At 35.4% G+C, this 24,230-nt stretch overlaps 2 long non-coding RNA genes across 2 annotated transcripts in view; both read right to left on the bottom strand.

Moving 5' to 3' along the window:
- LOC115306971 overlaps window positions 1-1,683 on the bottom strand; it is a 30,568-nt gene extending 28,885 nt beyond the window's left edge. The window contains exon 1 of the long non-coding RNA XR_003915515.1: window positions 1,616-1,683. This is a non-coding gene — a long non-coding RNA (uncharacterized LOC115306971). The remainder of the gene's footprint in view (window positions 1-1,615) is intronic.
- Window positions 1,684-2,828: 1,145 nt separating this feature from the next.
- Window positions 2,829-20,690, bottom strand: LOC115306970. Its single transcript, XR_003915514.1, has 5 exons — window positions 20,595-20,690; window positions 10,454-10,523; window positions 6,660-6,739; window positions 5,582-5,673; window positions 2,829-2,977 (listed from the first exon to the last, which is right to left on the bottom strand). It is a non-coding gene; the product is annotated as an uncharacterized LOC115306970 (long non-coding RNA).
- Between the last annotated feature and the right edge of the window lie 3,540 nt (window positions 20,691-24,230).

The following is a 24,230-nucleotide window of genomic DNA, read 5'->3' as shown; positions in this document are numbered from 1 at the left end:
ATTCATTTAGATTTACCATTACCCTTAGTAATCATTAAATTTACCATAGTTATCATTATTTTCTCTTCCTTTCTACCTTTTCATGAGTTAATCTGGCATAATTTTTCTTATATCTGAGGAATTCACTTTAGTATTTAGTATGGGATTGTTGGTAATGAATTTTGTCTCTTCATTTCATTGACTAGAAACATTGCTATCTATCTTCACCTCTGAATAATATTTTCACTTGAAATAGAAGTCTAGGTAGTTATTTTATATCAGCTTTTCTTTTTTTTTATGTTTTATTTATTATTGAGACAGAGAGAAACAGAGCATGAGTGGGGGAGGGTCAGAGAGAGAGGGAGTCACAGAATCCTAAGAGGACTCCAGGCTCTGAGCTGTCAGCACAGAGCCTGATGTGGGCTGGGACTTGTGAACCAGAGGATTATGACCTGAGCTGAGGTCAAATGCTCAACTAACTGAGCCACTCAGGCACCCTTTGATTCTTTTTTTAATATTTTTTAATGTTTGTTTATTTTTGCGAGAGAGACAGAGTGAGAGCAGGGAAAGGCAGAGAGAGAGAGAGAGAAGGAGACACAGAATCTGAAGACAGGCTCCAGGCTCTGAGCTAGCTGTCAGCACAGAGCCCGATGCAGGGCTGGAACCCAGGAATCACAAGATCGTGACCTGAGCTGAAGTCGGACAATTAACTGACTGAGCCACTCAGGTGCTGCTATCAGCTTTTCAACAATGCAATTTTCTCCTTTTTGATAATTAGTAAACCAGCTACTATGCTTTTGCTCATTCAAAAATAACGCATCTCTTTCCTCCACTGCTGCTTTTAACATATTCCTTTTGTCTTTTATTTTTAGCAGTTTTACTACAATCTACATAGGTTTGATTTTATTTGTTTTTACCCTAAGTGGCATTCGTTATGCTTCTTGAATATGTGGCTTAGTGTCTTTTATCACTGTGGAAAAACATCTTAGCCGTTATCTTTTTGAACATCAATTCTATCTCATCTTTCTCTTCTGATAATTCTTTTGCTAAATTATATATTTTTACAATGTCTTGTATGTTTCTTGCATTTCTGTCATCCCGTCCTTTTTCATTTCTTCTTTCTCTTCTCTTCCCTATTCTATCTCTTTCTTTTCTTTATCTTTGTTTCTTTCTTTTTGTGTGTGGGGTTTTTGTTTGGTTTGGTTTGGTTTGGTTAGGTTTGGTTTGGTTTGGTTTTTTTTTTTTTTTGGTCTGTCTTTCAGTCTGGATACTTTCTACTGACACACTTCAATTCACCAGTCACCTTCAGTTTTTCCCGTATGCTCCTAAACCTATCTGTAATTTCTTAATTTCACAGTATTCATCTATTCTGTTCTAAAATCACCATTTGAATATACAGCCCAGTAACCTGATGCAGTTCTCCATCTTGTCTTTCCTTTTCCTTTACCTATTAATCACATTTATATTACAGTTCATATCTGAAAACTTCAGTATCTGGGCCATCTTAAAACTGATTCTGTTATCAATTGTTTTTCCTAGGCCTTTTTTTAGATTTCCTATTAGCATTCCACTGGGACACTAGGTTATAAAACGTGATAGAAGCTTTGGATGCTATCTTCCTCCAAGGAACACTCACCCAGTCATGTCTCAGCTCCTGCAGCGGGGAAGGTGACCTCCGTCCACAATCAGCTGTGCTAACTGGAGGCTGCTTCTCATACATTTAATGCTTGATCTCGTTCAGGGCTGACCCTTTCCAACTTGCCAGGTCCTGAATTCCATTTGATTTTCAGAAAAAAACCTAAATATTCAGCATTGTGAGACTATCAGGAGCTCCATTAGGCATCTTAGCTGATTTCCACTAGGATTTTTAGCATCTGTCTCAGTGTGGAGTAGGAATTGGAAAATAATGTGAGGAGAAAGCCAGGCAGAGTGTCATGTTCAACCTTCTCTGCACATCACTTCTCTTGAGGGTCTTGGTTACACAGGTTTTGTCTGCGGAGGTAGCCAGGCTCAAATTCCATGCTTCTCTCCTTGTCTTTATAAAATTGCCAAAAGTTGTGTAGTTTCTCTGCATCTCATTGGTTTTCTTCTATTCCAAGTGAAAACATTATTCACAGGTGAAGACAGATAGCAATGTTTCTAGTCAACAAAATGAAGAGAGAAAATCCATCACCAGCAATCCCATACTAAAATAATACTAAAGTACATTCTTCAGATGTAAGAAAAAAAATCATGCCAGATTATAAAGGGCTCTAAGGAGCAAAGTGAAGTGTGTTGTTCGGTTCATCTCAGTAAAATTTCCCTGTTTCAAGATGGCGCCTCCCGTCTCAGATGCCTCAGGAGCTCTTGCTGTCTTCACACATAGGAGTATTTCTCTGCTGTATTTTGTTTTGTACTTTTCCAACTTTTCTTACAACAGAAACCTTGGACTATTCTACCTTTTGGTTTGGATGGTGGATTCAAAAATTGTCTTTCTAAAAATAAACAACTAATGAGTCTTAAGAGAGTGGCATGCATGTCCCAATAATAACAGTATGTTGTGAACATATAGTTAAGATTAATCCAATCTGTGCAACAAGATGAGAAGTAAAAAGAATTGGACGACAAATGCCATCTGTATTTTAATCCAACCTCTTAATTGCAGCAGGCAGGGCGTTGGGGTTTAATTATTGCAACCCTAACACCACATAGGGCACCTAGTATTTACACAGGTTGTGAGATTCCAGAGTTTTAAAATTAAGAGTAGCCCTGATTAGGAGATTTAGAATACATCTTACATGAGTTCTAAAAGCATAAAATAAACCACTCTCTCTTTACTATTTTACTGGTAGTAAGTTGTGGCTTGCTGACAGGCCTGTAATTAGAGTCCTAGAACTTCATATGAAATCAATGTCCACTTCCTCTAGAAAGGATTTAATTTGCGTGTCCATCTTGCGAATTTGAGATTTGATCAGTACAGTCCAGTGAATGAAGAATTAGACTCCATCTCCTCCTTCCCCTGCCAGAAACAAGCACTGCATCAAAGCTTTGAAAAATACTATTAGAAGAAGGAAACTTGGATGATTGTGCCATGCTTTGCATAGTTAAGGATTTGTTTACAATAAAACATTCACAGCTTTCCATATGTGTACCCAACAGACATTTCAGTACTTTTTAACTTTAGAAAATGTAAAATGACCAAAACTACTATATATTTAGGATTACTTTCAAGTAAAATTGTACTTTAATAATAGCCATATCATTTATTGTATTTTATTTTTAAATAACGATACCATTTAGATACATGAAATGTTAGATCATTTACACGAGAGACATAAAAGAATATAGAACCTACAACTATTCTTGATCAAAAATTGATACTCATCACCCCAAAGTATAAAAATAAAATTCCTTCCAACTTTTGTAACTAGAGTAAATGAAAGTGACTGTGTAAAAAAATAATAATAAAAGTCACTGGAGAAGCACTGTTTCCTCCCAATATGTCAATATTAAGCTTATCAATGAATCAGAAAAATGGAGTAGGAAAGTGAGTCATATCATGAATGAGCTAATACAACAGTGTACACATACATATGCATGCAATCAGTAAAATATACATAATTTCATTAGACAAAGTATAGAATTCTATATTGCATTAAGAAATAAATGATAATAAATGATAATATTTTTAAGTAGAACTTCTTAATAAACTCTGAGACATTTTTATCAGAAATATGTAAATACTTCCAAAGTATTAGATAAGAAGAGTTGAGGCCTCAGAACACAAAAGATAACAATATAAATTGGATATTTAATTTTCCTACAAATTATTGGCAACTTTGCATTTATTTTTTATTTAGAAACAAATATGTCTAGCTCCGAGTAGAAGAGTGTGTTAAAATAATTAGATAATCTGTCCTTCTTACAAATAATTTTTTTTTTTAGGTTTGATGCCAAAGCACTTTGTTAAGGTGTTTTTGCTTTTGTTTTTACTTTTGTTTTTGTATTTTTTTTGTATTTTTGTTTTTAAGAAGTATTAAACCTCTCAAATTTCTAAAGCTTTTGCTATACTTTATAGGGAAATTTTTTTGGTATCACATTTTTGTTTAAATCTTGTTACTAGCTGGGGTTCCTGGGTGGCTGACTCAGTGAAGCCTCCAACTTCAGCTCAGGTCATGATCTTGCAGTTTGTGGGTTCAAACCTCATGGTGGTCTCTCTGCTCACAGCTCAGAGCCTCAGAGTCTGTGTCTCTCTCCCTGTCTCTGTCCCTCCCCTGCTTACAGTCTGTGTCTTTCAAAAATAAATAAACACACAAAAAACTTGTTGGAAGCTGATCCTTTGTAATGATATCTAACCATCAAATCTAAGAAATTAATAATTTTAATATTTTGATTAGCTATAAATAATAGCAAAAATAAGGGCCATATACCAATTCTTTGGTGAACTAGTATAAATTAATCTTCCCTTCCCTTGTATTCCCACTGAATTCTTTTTAATCTAAATTCTAATAACTGGAAATTTTAGCTTCCATCTATTTCCATTGGATTAAAAGCTCCATGAAGGTAGTAACAGTACTCTGAGCTTTACATAAAGTAGTTGCACATTAACCGTTTATAAGATTTAATTAGTCAATATTTTTGTTATAATCTAGGTTGGCTAACTTCAAGAAATAGTTGATAGAATCATAAGGAAATAAAGGCATTCCAAATTCTGATATGAATTAATCACAAATGATCTCCATCAACACAGACTCATGAAGAACTATGAAATTCTCAGAGGAAAGGTCTCCTTAATCTATACTTGTCTCATAAATTCTGCTATATAAGGCTCTGGGTTTCTGCTTGTGGGTTTGGTAAGAGAGGTACTAAATTGTTGCTAAGTATTATTGAATTCATATGCAAAAGCTGTGGACTATATATGATTTTACCCATTTTACAAATTTTAAGCATAAAATAATAAAAATATATTTATTGAGCCTTTTAGCATGTGCTATACTTATCCCAGGTTACATATTTAACTCCCTTAATTTCATTTAGATGAGATTGTTACTTTGATTAATAAAATACATGTTCTTATGTGATTTCACAGAACTTTTGGATCATTATTTTTTCCATTGATGGACGTTAAAATAACATAAATGACTGAAATAATATGCATGGCAATAAAAGGAATCTCATCTTCAAAATATTGAAAAGTACTAGACTTGTCCAATGGCTGCTCACAATTTGAGGTACATATACTATTTCTTCCAAAGAAACTCATTTCCTAAAACCTAAACCACTATCTTATAGTCTTTTCTCCCTAAAATACAGCTGAGTACATGACATAAACTAAGTTAAACAATTACTAAGAAGGAAGAGTTCTGTTAGTATGTACCTCCTTTCTATAATCCAACACAACAAGAAATCCAAACAAATGTACATCTTTAGGTGACAGTTACCCTAAAAAGGCAGCTTTGATTATGTTTAGACTCCATTTGGTATGTCCGGATTTCTTAAGGAGCTATGTATCAATTAAAACCTATCCATCTTCCAAGCAGAAACTGCTTCAAAGATCTTTTATTCTTAGGTAAGGAGTGCATGAATCACTAATTACAAAGCATTTCTCAGCTTTCGCACTTACTTTCATCTTGTGAGGAGAGTAATAGCCATCCTTCAGACAACTGCTTTCTATTTATCAAAGAGAAGCCAGCGGCTGGCAGCTATTTGAGAGGACTAAGGGAAGATAGTACATGGATTGAAGTGCATGGTTAGTAACCTGAATGTAGAGACGAAACAGAGAGCTTCAGACTCTGTGGCCTCCCTAAATATTGTGATTGATTTTTTGCATTTGGTTAATGTACCCATCACGTCTTGAATTGTATGCTGTTCATTTTATTTTCTGTGTGTGTGGTCTAAAGCCACATCAATACTGCAGACAGCTGTGCCCCATGTTGCTTTAATAAGAGACAATATCTAGTAGTCTAAAAGCTGGTAATATTGTTTTTAGCAGTGTCTTTCATCCTTTCTTACATTTTAAAAAAGAGACAATTCTTTGCTCTCAAGATTATGCAACCTTAACATCAGTGAATATTAGATAAATAATTTAAACTATAGTCTATAGTCAAGTTCCTGCTTGAAATTTTGCTCTATTGACTGTGCTACAATCTCTTCAAAACCTATGTGTTAAAAAGAAACTCGTGAGAGGACTCTGGGAAATGGTGCATTGGAAGTACCAGAAATATGTTGCCCCACCTACATAATAATTGCATGGCAGAATCCATCTGATATAAGGAATTCTAGAATGTGTGGAAGACTTCCAACCTCCAGGAGAAGATTGGACAGTAAATTGTGGTTAATTTGGGGCAATTTTGGTTTTGCACTATAAGTCACCTGTCTGCACGCCCACACCCTACCCCAGTCAAGTCTCTACAAAGAGACAGCCTACAACAATATAAATGAATGAATAGATAGATAGATAGATAGATAGATGATAAACAGAAAAGCACTTAGGTTAAAGTTTCGAGTCAGTAAATCAAGACTTAATACCTAACCTGACTACAGTTTCAACCCCAATAAATGTAATTTTTAACCTATCAACATGGGAATTTTCTGGTCAGCACTAAGAAATCATGGACAGATCCTTTCCCCTTAGGAGGGTGATCTTGCCTAATACAATAAATTCTTTGCTAAAAATTTCCCTTTTTCCACTCCCTCTTTACCTTTAAAAAGCTCCTTTTCCGTAGCTCGTTGGACTTCCCCTCTGCTTGCTGTATGGGATACTGCCTCATTCATGCATCTACTGAGAAAGCCAATTAGATCTTTAAAATCTACTCAGTTGAAGTTTTGTTATTTAACAGTATATATTGGGCAATTATAAAATGTAATCCCCATGGTAACCACAAGAAACGGGCTTTTAGAGGAAAGAATTTACATAAAGACAAAGATTTTTAAGCAGATAGAGAGAACCAACTTGTTGCAAACATTTGAGTAGGTAGATCCAAGCAGATAGATCAACCTCTTGGCTATTTTTTTCAGTGCCCTTCTCATTGGTGAATACTGAATGTGAATATTTTACACTCTTCCATTACAACTAAGTCGGTAATCATTTCCTCTTTTTTTCCCCCTGTAAGGAATTCCCAGCACAAAGTTCCCCAGTCAGCAAATAAGGGCAGTTATAGAACACAACCTTCAGTCTGTTAGGGTGCAAAATTAATGCCCACTCCCTCTCTGCATCTAAAGTAGAAGTGGAGTTCCTCCATCAGCTGAATGTTACATAGTCATGTTACTGGGAAATTAATCCTGAATTTGCCAGAAGGGACTAGAACTACAGTTAACAGGGGAGGCCTGGTAAACAGCCTTTGTAACTCAAAAATTCAAAGAATTAACCTAGGAAGAAAGGCTTGAGCAGGCTTAAAATTTCAATAGATTTCTTAAATGCGAGATCTAATAAATCAGAGAGTAGAACATAAGGGAATTGAAAGACACTGCTAAGACTATATAATGCAACAAGGTGGCCGCACCATCATTTATAAGTATGTCTACAAAAACAGAATATGGAAATTAAACCTAAGACTTATTAGGACACATAAACAAGCACTCAAAATTTACTTAGGATCCAGCTCTTGGAGGGTCACTGGTACCAAAATCTCTCCCACAATGACTTCCATTATGATTGAGTATGCTTTGCCAGTGAGAATTGCCAGAGTGGTGAGTCTCCAGTGTGGGAGGGGTCATCCAACTCTCTGTTCTTCTTAAATATACTTGCCAAAAAGGTTTGCCAGTGAGATTCACTCCACATGCAACAAGGGACTGTAGATGCTGCCATCAGCTCTGTGGCCTTTCACCAGTCAGGGGGATATGTGCCCCCCACTGGAACAAAGTTCTGTACTTTATTGGTGCTGTTATTTTTAGATTTATGTATTTATTTTGAGAGAGACAGTGAGAGTGAGATAGGAGCAGGGAGAGAGAATGCCAAGCAGGGATGCAGAGCTCAAACCATGAGATCATGACCTGAGCAGAGATCAAGAGTTGGATACTTAACCGACTGAGCCACTTAGGTGCCCCCAAAGTTCTGTACTTTGAGATGGGAAGATATGTCAGTGGTTGTTCTGGCCACAGTAGAGACAAGAGAAGCAACAGATTCAACAATGGGATAGTGGATCCTGCTGGCATTATGGTTGAAGAAAACTGTCATGGCAGTTCTTGGGGGGCATCAGGGGTCCCTATATGCCCTCTTCCCTGAATTCCATGAGTAAAAGTGCTTTGACCAGGACACCTGGGTGGCTCAGTCGGTTAAGCATCCGACTTCGGCCCAGGTCATGATCTCACAGTCCATGGGTTACAGCCCTGCTCTGGGCTCTGTGCTGACAGCTTAGAGCCTGGAGCCTTCAGATTCTGTGTCTCCCTCTCTCTCTGCCCCTCCCCTGCTTGCATTCTGTCTCTTTCTCTCTCAAAAATAAATAAACATTAAAAAAAATTTTTTAAGAGTTGGATGCTCAGCTGATTGAGCCACCTCAGCACTTCTACCTCTTATTCTTTAAAGTAGATGTGTTATATTTTTATAATCTTACAATCACTTTAGAGTACTCAAGACTGAAATTAGGTACACACATCTGCTCTTACAGTAAAAGTTAATAATGTTATTGTATAAAGTCTCATATAAGGAAGGCCAAGAAAAACACACCCTCTGTACCATTTATATAACTCTTAGAAATATGCAAAAAACTATTCATGGAGAGGAGTATAAAATAAGGTATACATTTTCATAGATTCAGATTATATAAGTTTTATCATATATCTTTGGTGATATTTGAAATTCATTTCTACCTGGTTTATCTACTGTAATAATATATCCAATGTCATTTTAAATTGTACTTAGAATTATACTGTAGGATGTGAGCTTCTCAGTCTTGGAATATAGCTATATTGAAAGATTTTAATAATCAGTATATAAAATCGATTTCTATTAAATAATTTGATTTTTTCCAAAAAAGATTTTAAATGAGAATAACTCACATGTTACAGTAAAAAAGAAATATTGGCTGTGTGTGCTGATATAGGAAATCTCTGTCCCAAACTAACTCCAGACCCTATCTGTGAGTGCAGAATTGGTTCTAAACATGCAACCACTAGTCCCGGACCCCTTTACCACACTGATTGGGCAGTAATACAGCAAGGTAGGCATCTATTATTGCTGTAGGCTAAGGCAAGATTGGGAGAAAATGGGAAAGACGTCACCTTATAAGGGAGATAGCATTGTATTTGGAGATTAGTAAACAGAGGTCCCAAACTTAAATTATTTATTTGAAGTGAAATGACTTATTTGAAGATAATCAGTTCTAGCTTTGAAACAAAATCATTTTATTTCAAGCTTTATTATAGTTGCTTTTTACAATTCTAATGATAGATATTAAAACATGAAATTTTAACCCATTCTAGTTCTTCTGTAAAATGTTAGTGAGAAATGTAAATACGTTTGTAAAAATTCATTATAATCTCATATATTCAAATCTTCCTATCTCCTGAAAATAGAAAGTTTTGCTTAAATAATATATATTTTAGAATACTTTGTAATTTTCTTTTTCTTTTTCTCCTATTCAGGGCATAATTTTAGCACCAAATCTGTTGTTATAGTCTATTCTCCATTAGAATACAGTGTGTAGAGTGGTGGTCAAAAGCTTTCTTCCCAGAGCACTACACTAAGCAATTTTCTCCTACAAGAATTATACTTCAGTAATACAAAGGGTATTGGATCAGTGATTCAAAAGGCAGTCTCTGAAAATATATTTTCCAAGCTCATCCTACGGAAAGAAAAGTTCATGAATTACTAGCATTCCATGTTTAGACTTAATTGGAATTAAGAAAAAAAATTTCTAAGAGAGATATATAAGAGTTTCTTCACTTCTTTAATTTTGTTTCTCTGAAGGAAAATATTTTTTGAATGTAGAAATGAAGTCAACTGATCCATCATTTGATTCAGTTTGAGCCCTTCAGTCATGAGCAATGTCCACTGAACTGCAGACTTTCATCAGAGAACAAGGCCACCCGTGAAGACAAAACATGATGAATAGTTGGGCACTGTTACTCTGAGGAGCTGACCTTGGCATTGGTGGGACCCAAATTAGTATAAAATCCAGAGCTCATCTTTCATTAAATATCATCCCTCATGGGTCACAGCTTTGCCCAGATGTTTGGCAGTTATGTGAAATTCAAAATAATCTCTTATCTGTAGCAAATATGAACTCACTCACATAAAACTTTTACAAACAGAGAATTACAGGGGAAGAAAGGGCTTAAGCTAAGGTTATTTTTCTTTCTTTTTTCCTGTCTTTTAGTACTCAGCTCCTTAAATAACTCCATTGTAATATTACCAAATTACATGATTTGTGGTACATGATTTTAACTTTCTTGGTTGTTATGTAACAAAAACAGAAGATCTTACAAATAGATTCCATTATACTTGAAGTGGTCTTAATAAATTTTTTAGCAACAATTTCTGGAAGAAAGTACTTACATGGCTTCCAGAAAATTGTTCTGGTTGATCTATTCTCATAGGTACTCTCTATTTACCTTCAAAATGCAACCTAGAGAAATAAAATCAGGACAATTTTATTTTGCCTGTGTGTACATGGGTGTGTGGGCATGTGTGTATGTGTGTGTATTGCTTTCTAAAATCATCTTTGTGACTGGTCTAATTTTAAAACATAATTAGGATTTTGGAATATAATCGGCATAGCATTCTGCAATTTGTATGGTGAATCCATTTCTTCAACCCTTTCGAATAATGCATGCGTTTTCCCTTGTCCCAACCAAAAATAAATGTAAGTATGATATAAGTGCTGTTTTAAATACCAGTACTACAAGTTAAAGAAAAGTTAGTCTTCACTGATGTCATTTGGAATTTTTTTTTATAAACTGCAAAAATTTTCTCATTTATCTTCACTTATTCTTCCCAATTCCTACATTCCCCTACCCCATCCTAATAAGCAGAGCTAGGAAAATCTTGGATAATCAAAAGAAATGTGTTTTAATCCACAACCAGGAAATCAAGCTTCTTTCACTAAATTCAACTCAGATGATATACTGATAAAATATTAATAATCATTTGTTTTTCAGTATTCTCTCTCAAAACATTTTCTCTATTACAAGTTCTATATATTTCAGATAATTTCTTTTTTATTTATAATACACATATATATTTAACATTTATTCAGTTTTGAGAGACAGAGAAAGACAGAGCATGAACAGGGGAGGGGTAGAGAGAGAGGGAGACATAGAATTCAAAGCAGGCTCCAGCCTCTGAGCTGTCAACACAGAGTCCGACACAGGGCTTGAACTCACGAACTTGTGAGGTTATGACCAAGCCAAAGTCGGCCACTTAACCAACTGAGCCAGACATCCCATGTGAGATAACTTCTTAGTGATGAAAAACTCATAGAGCAGCTTATTAGTAAAGCTCAAACCTATAATTCTGAATTAGAGATTAACTTTAGGTTTGGAATTAGTAAATTTCTCTGTGTATAGACCAGTATTCCAAGTTAATATGTGTGTGTATAATTTTATGTAATTTATATGTAATATATAATAGTATCATGCTAAACAGTTCTGAAGATGCAAGAAGAGTCCAACATGGATCCTAATTCAAGGCGGGGAAGGAAATGCTGTACAGACAGTGATCACAAATTCATTGAGCACATTATCCATTAAGAAGTTCAGTGTATTTTATAAAAATATAAAATAGAGTGAAGATATGATATATTAGGATACCACTTTGTAGAACTAAACAGATGGAGAAAAATAAAAGAGATTGGGATGAGACAGAATAGATGGGTTTAATGGTTTACAGTTAGAATGGAACCCAACAGAAGGGAATCAACCATATTAGAGCAGCCTGAATGGTAAGGATAAGCATGTATACACTGGATAACCCTGTTAAAAGTATTTCTTACTGAAAGTACCAGTCAAAGCAGTGTGGAAGCTACTATTGTGGGTAAAATAAGTAAACACAAATATTTATGCTGTTAACAAGAAAATGTTAAATGTTTTAAAAATTTGCCATATAGAAATTCAGAGATGAGAAGAGATTCACACTTGAGTCAATGTGAAGATTATTCAAATAACTCTGTAACTCTTTTGTGACATAGAAAAGTCTGTTTCTTCAGAGAATGAAGGGGAGAAGGCAGGGGAATGGCTGGGATGAGATGGGAGGTGATTGCTCTGTGAATACTTCTTCAAAAAGAGGTGGTTCCTATAAACATCAATAATAGTATATATAATTATATATCTAAAAATATATAATTGCATATATAATTAAATATATGTAATTTATATAATATGTAATTGTATAATAAAATTATTATATATATAAAATAAAGATCTATGATTTGATAAGCTTTTTGTATTTCTTTACATTTTAGGTCCACCTTAAGTTAATAAGGCTCTTGCTAAAAATAACTGATTTTTCCATTCCTAGTGTGTCAAAGAATATCATCTTGGCTATTGTCTGTCATCCAATCTGTGCAAAATATCACAAGGTAGATGTGCTTCTTGTTCCCGCTTTCCATGATGAAAATAAACTCTGAGAGGCTAAGGAACTAACGCCTTGGTCACACATGTAGTTTATGAGTGACTGAGCACCGATCTGATGCCAGGCTGTATTACTCCTGTGCTACTGGGCTATAGGAACCATCACATTCTCTGCCTCTCAGAAAGTGTAATGATATCTGACTAGAAGAAATTTCTCAGTAAACGCACGCAGATGCTTCATTATAATGAAGTGTCTTTCAGGTGTAAAGAAACTTTCAGATACACAAGTGTTGCCTGTACCATATAAAGCATCCTACAGTAACTAAATAATCCGTCCCTTTTCTTCTTTTAGTCTTTCCTTTTAATAGGTTTTCCAAGTTGGTTCAATCCAACATGGACTTTCTGGATCTGATCCAGTGATCCACAATGCACAATAGAAGGGACAAAAGCTTACCCTCACTTTTTTCCAGATGGATTTCTGGATATGAGTTTCATCTCTTTTGGCATCAAATGCTAAAACCTGCAGTAATCACAATGCAGATGTGCAACAAGACAATTTTAGCTACAGCCTCGCGCAGAAAGTACAGCTTGATTGTATGAAAAAAAGTTTGCAAGAAACATATTGAGATGCCTGTCTATTTACATTTTAATGGGATATGGGTCTGGGGCTATATTTTCTATTATATGAAACTAGTTTCCTTGAACAGCGTTGTGAATACAGCTGACATTTTGCCTTAGTAGCTCTCAATCATTTAAATACAACATTTGAGCTTACATAATCTGCCAACATATTTAATTTTGTTCTGAAGTTCACAAAATTAGCCCCTGGAGTATAAGTGCAACATGTAAATAAGTGTTTTACAAAATGCCATAAAGAAAGGATCAATGCCAATAGAATGAGAGAGTACTTTAAGAATTTTTATAACTATACAGAGCAGTTGGTAAAGAGCAGCCTGATGGCAATCCAGCCTTCTCTCTGGCATTATGATCCCTGAATTTGGGAGAGATTTAAAATGATGATGTCTCGAATATTTTTTAATATGCTCCACTCTACTTAGAGCCTTGATTTTTTCTTCAAACTTATATAAACCTATAAAATCTTCTTTCATCCAATGATGCTTCCCTTTACTGAAGGCTAACAATGAAGAGTTTAAAAAACAATTTATGTACTATGTGAATTACTTTCCCATAACAGTTGAAGTCTCACTGTGTGCTCTTTATCACTTCCTCCTCACACCTCCAAGAAAAATTCACAAGCCTGAATTAACTGCTTATCATTGCCCGAGTATCTTTATAATTTTCTTATCTCTATTGTTTGGTTTGTTTTAATATTATTTTGAAACTGCATAGTATTTTATACATACATATATTCCTATATACATATAAATTTGTATCTTATTTTGTGTCTTTAAGCGATTTCTAGGATTTGTCTATATTGAAACACATAGAAGTAATTTACCTATCCTAATCAATGTATGGTATATCATTGCAAGAATATTCCTGATATTATTGGGTTGTTCTCTTTTTTTATATAAAATTTTTTAAAGTTTATTTTTGAGAGAGAGAGAGAGAGAGAGAGAGAGTGAGAGAGACCAAGCATGAGTGGGGGAGGGGCAGCAAGCGAGGGAGACACAGAATCCAAAGCAGGCTCCAGGCTCTGAGCTGTCAGCACAGAGCCTGATGCAGGGCTCAAACCCGCAAACCATGAGATCATGACTTGAGGTGAAATCTGACCCTTAACCCAAGGAACCACACAGGTGCCCCTTTTCTTTTTAATGAGAAACGCTTTGTTTTTACTTTTTTAGTAATGCTAATGCACATTCTGTTGAACTTCGGTGAATAAATAAAGTGGAATTGTGGATTTTAAGGATGTAATAATGTACCAATTGTTCAGATATTGTTACATATTGGTTAAAGGTGGGATGCTCTTGTAACAATAATGTCAAAAGAGCTTTGAAACTGATTAAATATGTAGGGCCTAGAAGAACTTTGAGCGTAATTACCAAATAAATAAAATAAAAAGCCTGGATAGCCTTGACTAGGCTAGCCAAGCGTTAGTAGAGGTATGGATGTTGCACAGTACTGGGAAGGGCTCAGGAGGAAATAATGATTGTAGTAGAGAAAACCTATGTCATGATGCACGGATGTGAAAGGCACTCACGCGGACGGCTGAGATGGAACTGAGAAATAGAGTAAAGACTCTATATTGTCTTAGAAAATACCTACATCTATTTTCCTCTCTCTCTCTCTGTTTCTTAGTTATCTGGGTGTGGTTAATAGAATGACGACATTCCCTCTAATAAGAGGGACACACACACACACACACACACACACACACAGACTTCCAGATATCTCTTCTGTATAATTAAGTAATTAAGAAAATATTACATATACTTCTCTAAGTTAAAAGGTTAGGGTTTCTTTGGGGACATTTTATTAGCAATTAAAGGACATTAGAAAGGGTAACAAAAATAATAGCAACAATATTATCAAAGTTAATAACAATATAGAGTTATGTTTCCATATAAAATATTATTTATTAAATGATATGTTATTGACAAGATGAAATTTTATGGCCTCGTATTCCTTATATTCCAGTGGAGAGGGATGGAAAATAATAAATAAGTAAAATGTATAGTGTAATAGATAAGTACTTTATAGAAAAATAAATTTAAAAATAGGAAAAGACACTGCCGTGGTTGACGGAGTTGTGTTTAGCTGCATTATTAAATAGAATGGCTTTGACGGCTTTCACTGAAATATTAGCCTGGATGTTTTACATGAACAGGAAAGATGTATGAGCTCATGGAAGATATCCAGATTAATATTTACTCTTCTAAAAAGCATTTTCAAAAATGCATTGCAGAAGGCAATTTTTCCAGAGGTAAAATCATTCAAGTCTGAGGGAACAGCATGTGCAAAGACCTTGAGGCAGAAACCATGCCTTACATATTTGAAAATCACCAAAAACCACCGTAGCTCAAAGACACGGAGCAAAGGAGATAGTGGCAGAAAATGAGGTCTGAGAATTAAGGCAATCCAGCAAATCCTGAAGAACTTCTGAGGGATCGGCATGACTGAATTTCTCTCTGGGTAAGTTAAAAAAGGGTTAGACAATTTTGAGCAGAAGAGTGACACAGTATGACTTACATGTTAACAAAAGCCTGTGCAAGGGCAGTGCAGGAGCATGGAAACCAATACAAAGTTCAGTGTTTAATCTGCAAGAGAGTGTCTTGGGCCAAGGTGCTAATGGTGGAGTAGGTGATGGGCCAGATTCCATGCACATTTTCAATAAGATTCCTAATGATCATCGTATGGAGTAGGTGACAAAGAGAGAAATCAAGAACACCTTTAACATATTTGACCAGAGCCAAAATGTGGAACTGAAGTCTACAGAGCTAAGAATGATTGCAGAAAATACAGGTTTAGGGAGAAATTTGGGATTTCTGTTCTGAACAGCTTGTGTTCTTGACACCTAAGTTGAGGAAATCAAATATGCAGCTGGAGCCTGGAATTTAGCAAAGTGATCTAGACGAGAGTTTTTTAGTCCTTAAAAGGGTATTTTCTAACGTGCATTCCACGTTCTGCTAAGTCTGTAGCAGGTTAATATGCAATAAATACACAGCTTATATAATCAAAATTGCTGGGAAAGGTTGAGTTACTTTAGTATTTCTCAGAATCATTAATATGATAATGTCATTTTGATACAGAAAAACTAAGATATGATATTTAGAATTTTCTAATTTTGTTCTACCTAGAAACTTTCTTTTCCAGGAAAATTTTTGGGGCTCTTGTTCTGAAAGGAACATGTTCCAAAAAACTATGGCCAAAACTCTGAAAGAGCAAGTATTATGCTTATTTTACTAGTGAAAAAATCAAGTATCAGAGAGTTTGAGTAACTCAAATCAATTCTTTTCACTGTTTAATTGAATTCATGAAAAAGAAGGATGAGTGGCAACATGGGTGCATGTGATTTTCATTCTACAGTTTTGGTGAAGCAGAGGAAGCCAAGCAAAATGCCCCTGATGTGGTCTGAGATCCCTAGCAGAGACAGCAGAAAGGCATAGCATTAGCAGAAGCAAGTCAGAGTATACTGTTTGATTCCACCTAGTTCTGCCTTGAAGTATTTTAACTAATAATGGCTACATAACTCCGAATAGCTTGGGGCGTACCTTGACATAAGCATGGACGATTTTCCTCTAACATATATCAACCATGTGGATTACTGGAAATTTTTCCTAGCTCAAGTTATTCAGTGTATCTTTAGCCACAGTCATCATGAGATGTGAATCAACAAGATATGTTTTATCCAATTAGATAAGGATCAGATGGTGGCAGAATGGTGGGAAGTGATAAATATCCTTGCACAAAAAGGAATCAAATAATGAACCATTTGAAAGCAAGCTTTGAGGAAATTACTGTTCAATAGTTTGAAACTGTGTTTAACTATTATCCTTGGAAGTTTGGATTACCTCAAGAATTGAATCTCAAATATGACCTGAGGTTCCACGGAGGTGAAAGGACATCATAGTGGGCTGCAAATGGAGCCCTCCAGTTGGCTCTTACTGTTTCTAATAGTAAGTTAGAGTCTAACAGTCTAAATTCCATAGACTGTAATTGTGAACCTTGAACTTCAAGCTATTCACTGGTAATGCACTTAGCGATTAAAGGTTACTAAAGTGTTATTCATGATCTAAACTCTAATACGCTACTAACATTTACTGATAGCTTTAATTCCATGTTCTACAAATAAGATTAGCTGCCATGCAATGTTTGGTGAGGTGGCAAAATTGTGCAGGTACACATGCAAGTGACAGAAATAACAGAGCATCTACCTTGCTGTTTAAGCAGTATCTTCAGAAAATTATAGAATACATTGACAGACTACAGGAAAAGGAAGAAGAACTTAATTCCTGTAAAGCCACTAGTTTGAGACAAGAGTAAAAAGTCTCCATAGGCTTAGAGACAAACACCTCCTTCTGAAAACAAGAGATAACAGCTCTTAGGGAGTAATGGTTGTTTGTGTCAAATTAAATTAACAATTTAAAGCCTGCTTGCACAAGTATTTCTATTTTCCAGGAGCCATAACATAATGTCAACCATGCAGAAAGGCATCTTGGGATTGTCTTGTACCCACTAAAAAGTGAGGACCACATGATAATGACCATGGGACTGAAGAACACTCCCTCACTCTTTAGAAAAGCTCCTTTATAAGTCTTGAATGCTATCGCCTCGGGGAGCAACATTCCTCTTTCTTTTAGACCCCCTTGTATACAAGCTATCACTAATAAACTCCACTATTCTCTTTCTCTCGAGTTCAGTGTTTATTTCTAGAACATTGAGACTCAAGGACCTCATTCAAGTCTGTTCAGACTGTCCAGGATAGTTGAGGGTCAGTGTTATATTCTCTAGACATCTCTTTATTAACTCCAGAAATTCACCTTACCTTCCTACAGGTTCCAGGCTCTCCTTCTTTTACTACAATGAAAAACTAAGGAATCTTGACTTCAAAAATATACTCTCAAAAAGAGCTTCTTGACCTCTATGAGATGATAGACACTGTTTTTGAAGGTGAAGATAGGAGGCTATCTTAACACTGCAGTTAAGACTGAGAGTTTGGGAGTGCCTGGGTGGCTCAGTCCAGTAGGGTCTGACTTTGGCTCAGGTTCATGTTCACAGCTTCTGAGTTTGAGCCCCTGTCAGGCTCTGTGCTGAAAGCTCAGAGCCTGGAAGGTGCTTTCAGATTCTGTGTCTCCCTCTTCTCTCTGCCCCTCCCCTGCTCACACTCTGTTTCCCTCTTTCCCTCTCTCTCTCTTTCAAAAATAAATAAACATTAAAAAATAAGAATGGGAGTTCTAATGTCAGGAACACATGAGTTTAAATTTTGGTTTTATAATTTATTATCTGAGACTTTTTAGGGATGAGACAGTTACTTAACTTCTCCAAGTATCAAATTTCTGCTTTATAAATGCCAATAAGAACAATTGCCTCATAAAGTTTTGGAGTTAAATTAAAGGAGAGAAATCATGTGAAGCACTTAGCACATTATACAGGAAGCAACTGGTATATGTCAGCTAAAGAAGAAATCTTGTTCTACCGTGGTAAATCTTGAGATTCTTGTGCAGCTGTATTTGTTGGTTCTATCTACAGAGAATTTAAGGCACCAAAATGTATCAAATAAACTCACTGAAAGTTCTGCGAGAATGACCTCATCTCTGCCTCAGATAGTTCCCGTTCTTGAGCCAAAGATCACTTGGCTCAGATACTCCTGGGGCAAGGGTGACTGATAGACATTTGGCTCTATAGTTTTTGGCAAGGTCAGTATCTTACAGCTCCACCAATAGGCTGCACAGCCTGGAGGGACAGGCTCTATCTGATGGCATTTGTGTTCATTGCAAAGTCACAAGCTACCATGGCAAATTTCAATAAAACTTTCCTTTCTGAAAGACAAATAGCAAAGAGGTAGAAAATAGTGGAAACCAAATTATACTTATGAGGATGATAAAATAAATGGAAGTTGATTTGGTGTGTTAAAGAATCAGAGTCAAAAGTTAGTTTTAATAATGTAATAATGTTGTACCTCCTTTTCTCAATATGACATGAATTAATTTACTATTATTTTATTTTTGCCAATTTCAAGGCAGTAGAGAGCCTTGGGTTTAGATTTTAAAAACAAGTTGACAAGACCTCGCATCTGAAGGAAATGATTAGTAGGTACAATCATTGTGATTTACTTGTTGAATAATTTATTTAGACATTAATTAAATCCCACACTTAAGGATAAAAGCAGAATGGATCCAAACTAATGTTCTAGACATAGCTGAGTAGGCCAGAGAGTACTGAAGTTATTGCTTAAATTTGAAGAGAGGCCGGCAAACCACAGTCAGGGAATGTACGGAGAACAAGGTCAAGACAGACACCAGGCCAGGGTAAAGTAAGATAAGGCTGGGTCAGTAAGGATTGAGTAAGATGAGTAGCCTGCCATCCAAGCCAGTAGTCTAGAAGGGAAAAAAAAGAAGATAACTACATAGAGTGTATAGGAATAATCAAGCAAAATATCATTGAGAGTCATTATGATAAAAAAAAAAGAAATCTCTGTTAACGGAGACATTTACACATCACCTCTATAAATTTAGTATGATGCCTGATAAGTCCTAAGAACAAGTTGGTGCTTAGCTTTTAGAAATGAGCAGGTATGAATATGTGAGATTAGCTGGATCTTACAGAGGCTATAATGAAGCAGAAAGAGAAAGGGCATGATAAAGAAAATATGAGAGAAAATAATTTATACACAATTATAGAGATGATTCAATTTTTTAAAATTTGTTGAAACTTCACAAATATTTCATCTTTCATTTTGTGGACTTACGTGAAATGATAACATGCTTTATTAATAAGGTGAGAATTGCTATTATGACTTCTATGCAAACTTAATCAGAGAAAAGTGCTTATATAATAAAAAGTTTTCATTGAAACTTGGTTTGTGCTATTTTCTAGGGACTTTATCAATTAAGGAAAATGCATGCCAGACCATCTGATCAATATAAACCAACGTAAGAACAGAGAGGTTTAAAAATCATTCCTAAAACTTGAGATATGTAACAAAATAGTTTGTCATTGAGACTTCTCCGAACCCTGTCTCTGATTCACACACACTCCCACCACAACCTCAACATTGATCTAGTAAACATTTCAGTTGAAACAAATCACAAAGCGTTGGTATTATTAAATTATTGGGGGCAAAAAACTAGTAAGCTACTTTATTGAATTATGTCAAGCCTTAAACATCTCTTTATCAGGTTACCATTGAATAAGGTAGATGGTGTGCATATACATCAGGAGACAGCCAATGGTGTCCAAACAGGTAAGATATCAATCTTCTGATTTTACACAGACACAGGTAAGGCCCAGAAAGATTAATAGGTTCAAACCCTGCAGCCTATGGGGCTTGAATCTAAGTAGTATTACTAGCTACTTTGATCAGCTTACAGAGATTTTTCAAAGCACAGTGGCATGAGGTCAAAGAACTAAATAGATACAGATAAAATAACAATGTATAAAATTTCTCTTACTCTCTAATTTTTATTGTCAAATCTGATAGAATCAAAACAATCAAAAGGAAATCTTACTGTGACAGGCTTTATGCGTCATAATCAGGAATTGCTTGATGTTAGAAGAGAATTCTGTCTCTCAAGTGGTGTGCCCTTTTTTCTTACTTACTGACATTTTTCTGCAGAGAAATAAAAGTCAATGTCAATGCTGAGCAGTCTGCCACCACTATGAATGCATATTGTTTCTTTAGAACAAGTATTTCCTGAACAGCACGGAATTGGGACCACTGTCACCCATCCTTGATTGGATGAGATGTTTCTTCACACAGAAGAAACATGAATGTGAGATAAAACACTTATCTAAATATAGTTTAGAAGCATCTATGGATCAGTTACATGTTGATGGCAAAGGATTTGGGAGAGGGGGAAAGGCAAGATAAACAGGTACTAAATATAATTTAGGGAGAACACAACTTAGGGATAATATAGAAGAGAAAGAGAAAGAAGAGAAGAGCAAAGATGAAGATGGTTAGGAGAAAAAGAGGAAGTACAAAGGGAAGAAGGCAGACTAAGAGACAGAGAACATGGAGAGGAAGAAATCAGGACAAAGAAAACTAATTATCAAGACCCTGAGATGTGAAACAGAGCTTAAGGAAGACACAGAATTTGAAGAAAAAGTTTTAAGAAAGTAGAATTGGAGAACTATTTTAAAAGCCATGAATGCAGTGCCTTCTTCTAAGGCTGAAGACCATGAAGGAGAATGTAAAAAAGCTCAAGTTGCAAGTTTCCAATTCATTGTCAATTAAAAATAATAAGATATAGTAAAAAAAAGTTTTAATTACTCATATTTTGCAGTTAAATCTAATATTGAGATTGAATGAGGTAATCCAAGAAAACTGCTCAAAAGTATGTTTGACACCTAGTAAGTGTTTAATAATTGTTGGTTATTAGTCTCCATTTCATTATACTGGTTTAGAGGTTTGCCAGACTGCAAAGAATAAAGGCAGAATCTATTTGAGGCCCAATAAATTCTAAGAAATAATCTGCACATCAAATGATACTCTAAATGCTCTTGTAACCTGTGATAGATTCTAACCTTCTATGTTTTTCACCACTCCCCACCCCATCAACCCAACACACACACATTTTATAGTTTCAAGATTGAGGCAAAATTCTTAATTTACATTGATCTGGTGGTAGGAAGTTTGTAATTTTTATTTAATAATTATGTAATGTAAAGAGTTAAACACTATCCTTAAACAAGCCTATATTGCAGAAAAATTTTAGTTGTAATTTCAAAGAAGAAATTACCCAAATCCCTGGGCAGGCCCAAGTGGCTCTCTATATATCTATAACAAAGGTTTTCCTCATATTTTCAAGACTTCTTCAAAGAAATGGATATTTTTTATTCTAAGAGCGTATTTCTTAATAGGACAGACATTTGAGTTGTTTTTCTCATGGAGGTGGAAGACTGTCTTTAGAGTTAAGGATTATGCAGGTATTCTAATGACTGTTATTTTCAGCAGTATCATTCACATTTTATATGTATCAATTCAGACACAGGTGCAAACATTAGCTTGTCAGTTATTAACAATCAGAGTTCTTCAAGCCCCATTTCCTTAAAGAATTTTAAACATGTAAAAGAAAGAACTAAAGGGGAATATAATTTTCTTTTGTTACATAAGTAATTCTAGGATAATAAAATACAAGATAAAATAATTATACTAATAAAATTATCCATGAGAAAAGCCTTAGCCATTTTATAATGGAGTACCTCACTGGTTCACCGTGGTTCGAACCCTTCAGACTCAGAGGCAATGTAATTACTTCTCCTACTGGAGTTCATTGAAAAACACAGCTCTCTGGTCCAGTTTGTTCTGTTTTTGTGATAGTCCCAAATTAAACAGATTATGGCTTTTACTCAACTGAAAAGAACCTCTAAGTGAATGTTTTCTTGTGTTTACCTATGAAGTTTCCTGGAACCATATCTTATCCTGTAGGTACTTAGCAGCATCTCTCTGTGTTCTGAATTATCAGGTGCTGTTTCAGTTTTGTCAATTCAAAAGGAAAGGAAACACCTTTTATTGGACACTGGGGGAGGCCAAGCAAAGCAGTAAACGCCATCCCATTAATATCTAATTCTCACACTACCTTTCAAGGCAAGAACTTCAACTCTTTTAACAGTAAGAAAACTGAGTTTCCCAAGATTATTCCATGGTCTTATAGATTCCGAGTTATAATGCTTTTAATAATACTACAAGCAACACCTGAGATCATGAAGTAGCGCAGAGTTTTACAATTTAAGATTCAAGCTTCTTAGTCTTTGATATATTACAACTAACTAATAAGCCTCTTTTTCTTGGCCTTATCACCATAAATCACATTCTCTTTGTTCAAAATTGGAGAATTTTTTTGTAGGCAATAATTTATTGTAGAATACTTGCATTAACTCTTATTGATATGTTACATGTGTGCAAGTTAGGTCAGCACACACTCACAATCCACAGGTCAAACATTATCCATTTCTCTATTAAAATCCAATATTTTGCCAATCAGCATGATGAATGCTCAAAAATTAGTTTTTATCAGTAAAGATAGTATTCTGTTGATTGGCATAATGAATGATAGAGATGAGATAAGACTGTAAAATTAAAGGTATTCAGGTTATTTTGCATGAGCAGAAAAATGCTTTAGCACATCCCCAGTTTTTGGTTTTTTTTTTTACAAAAATAGTTTCAGAATCCAGTGAAGACTCTTGGCTTTCCTCTCAGATATGGATCACAAAGTTTCATCCTTGAACAGTCCTGGTGACCAGTCGTGGAAGATTTCTTGATGCCAGATGTCAACTATAAGTCAACTTTAAGGTACAGAACCTGACCTATGGAAATTTGTTGTACCTGCCCCTACTAAACTTTTTAGTAAAGTGGGTCTGTCCCAAAAAGATGAAGTACAGGGACTTTACCAACAGCTTGCTAGTAAATACTTGTTTTATAACCATCTGTTTGAGGAGGGAGATTTGTTGTTAGGTCTTGCATTTTAAACCAGAAGCATGGAAGTAGGGGCATAGATAAACCTTATTCATCTCAAAAATTTTTGGAAGCTAGTATTTATCTCAAAAAAAAAAAAAAAAAAACTTCAGGGAGGCACAGGGTCAGATTGCCTTAGGGCAGTTAGCAACAGTTTGTGCAAATGACCCAGGAGATGCTTTGAAAATACACAGAAGTAGAAATCCACACTAAGTCTTTTGGACTTAGGAAGAAATCTAAATGGGATTTTGTTTCTAGAGCATACAGCACCACTAAATTTACATATTTAACTATCAACTTTGTACTTTCTTCTGCTTCCTTTTTACTTTCAACCTCTTTGTGTGTGGTTTTTAAAAAACTGATGGTCAGGGTGCCTGGGTGGCTCAGTGAGTTAAGTATCCGACTTTTAGCTCAGGTCATGATCTCATGATTCATGGGTTGGAGCCCCACGTTGGGCTCTGTGCTGACAGCTCAAAGTCTGGAACCTGTCCTCAGATTCTGAGTCTCCCTCTCTCTCTGCCCCTCCCCTGCTCATGCTGTCTGTCGCTCTCTCTCTTTCTCTCTCTTTCTTTCTCTCTCTCTCTCTCAAAAATAAATAAAACCTTAAAAGAAATTTTTTAAAATGATGTTGGAAAAATAAAGAAATTGATGGACAGTTTACACACAATGTTACATTAGTTTCAGATGT

This window comes from Suricata suricatta, chromosome 11 (genome assembly GCF_006229205.1).
Source record: "Suricata suricatta isolate VVHF042 chromosome 11, meerkat_22Aug2017_6uvM2_HiC, whole genome shotgun sequence".
NCBI lineage: Eukaryota > Metazoa > Chordata > Mammalia > Carnivora > Herpestidae > Suricata > Suricata suricatta.
Note: the sequence above shows the minus strand (reverse complement) of the source record. Positions and strands in the feature narration are given on the sequence as shown.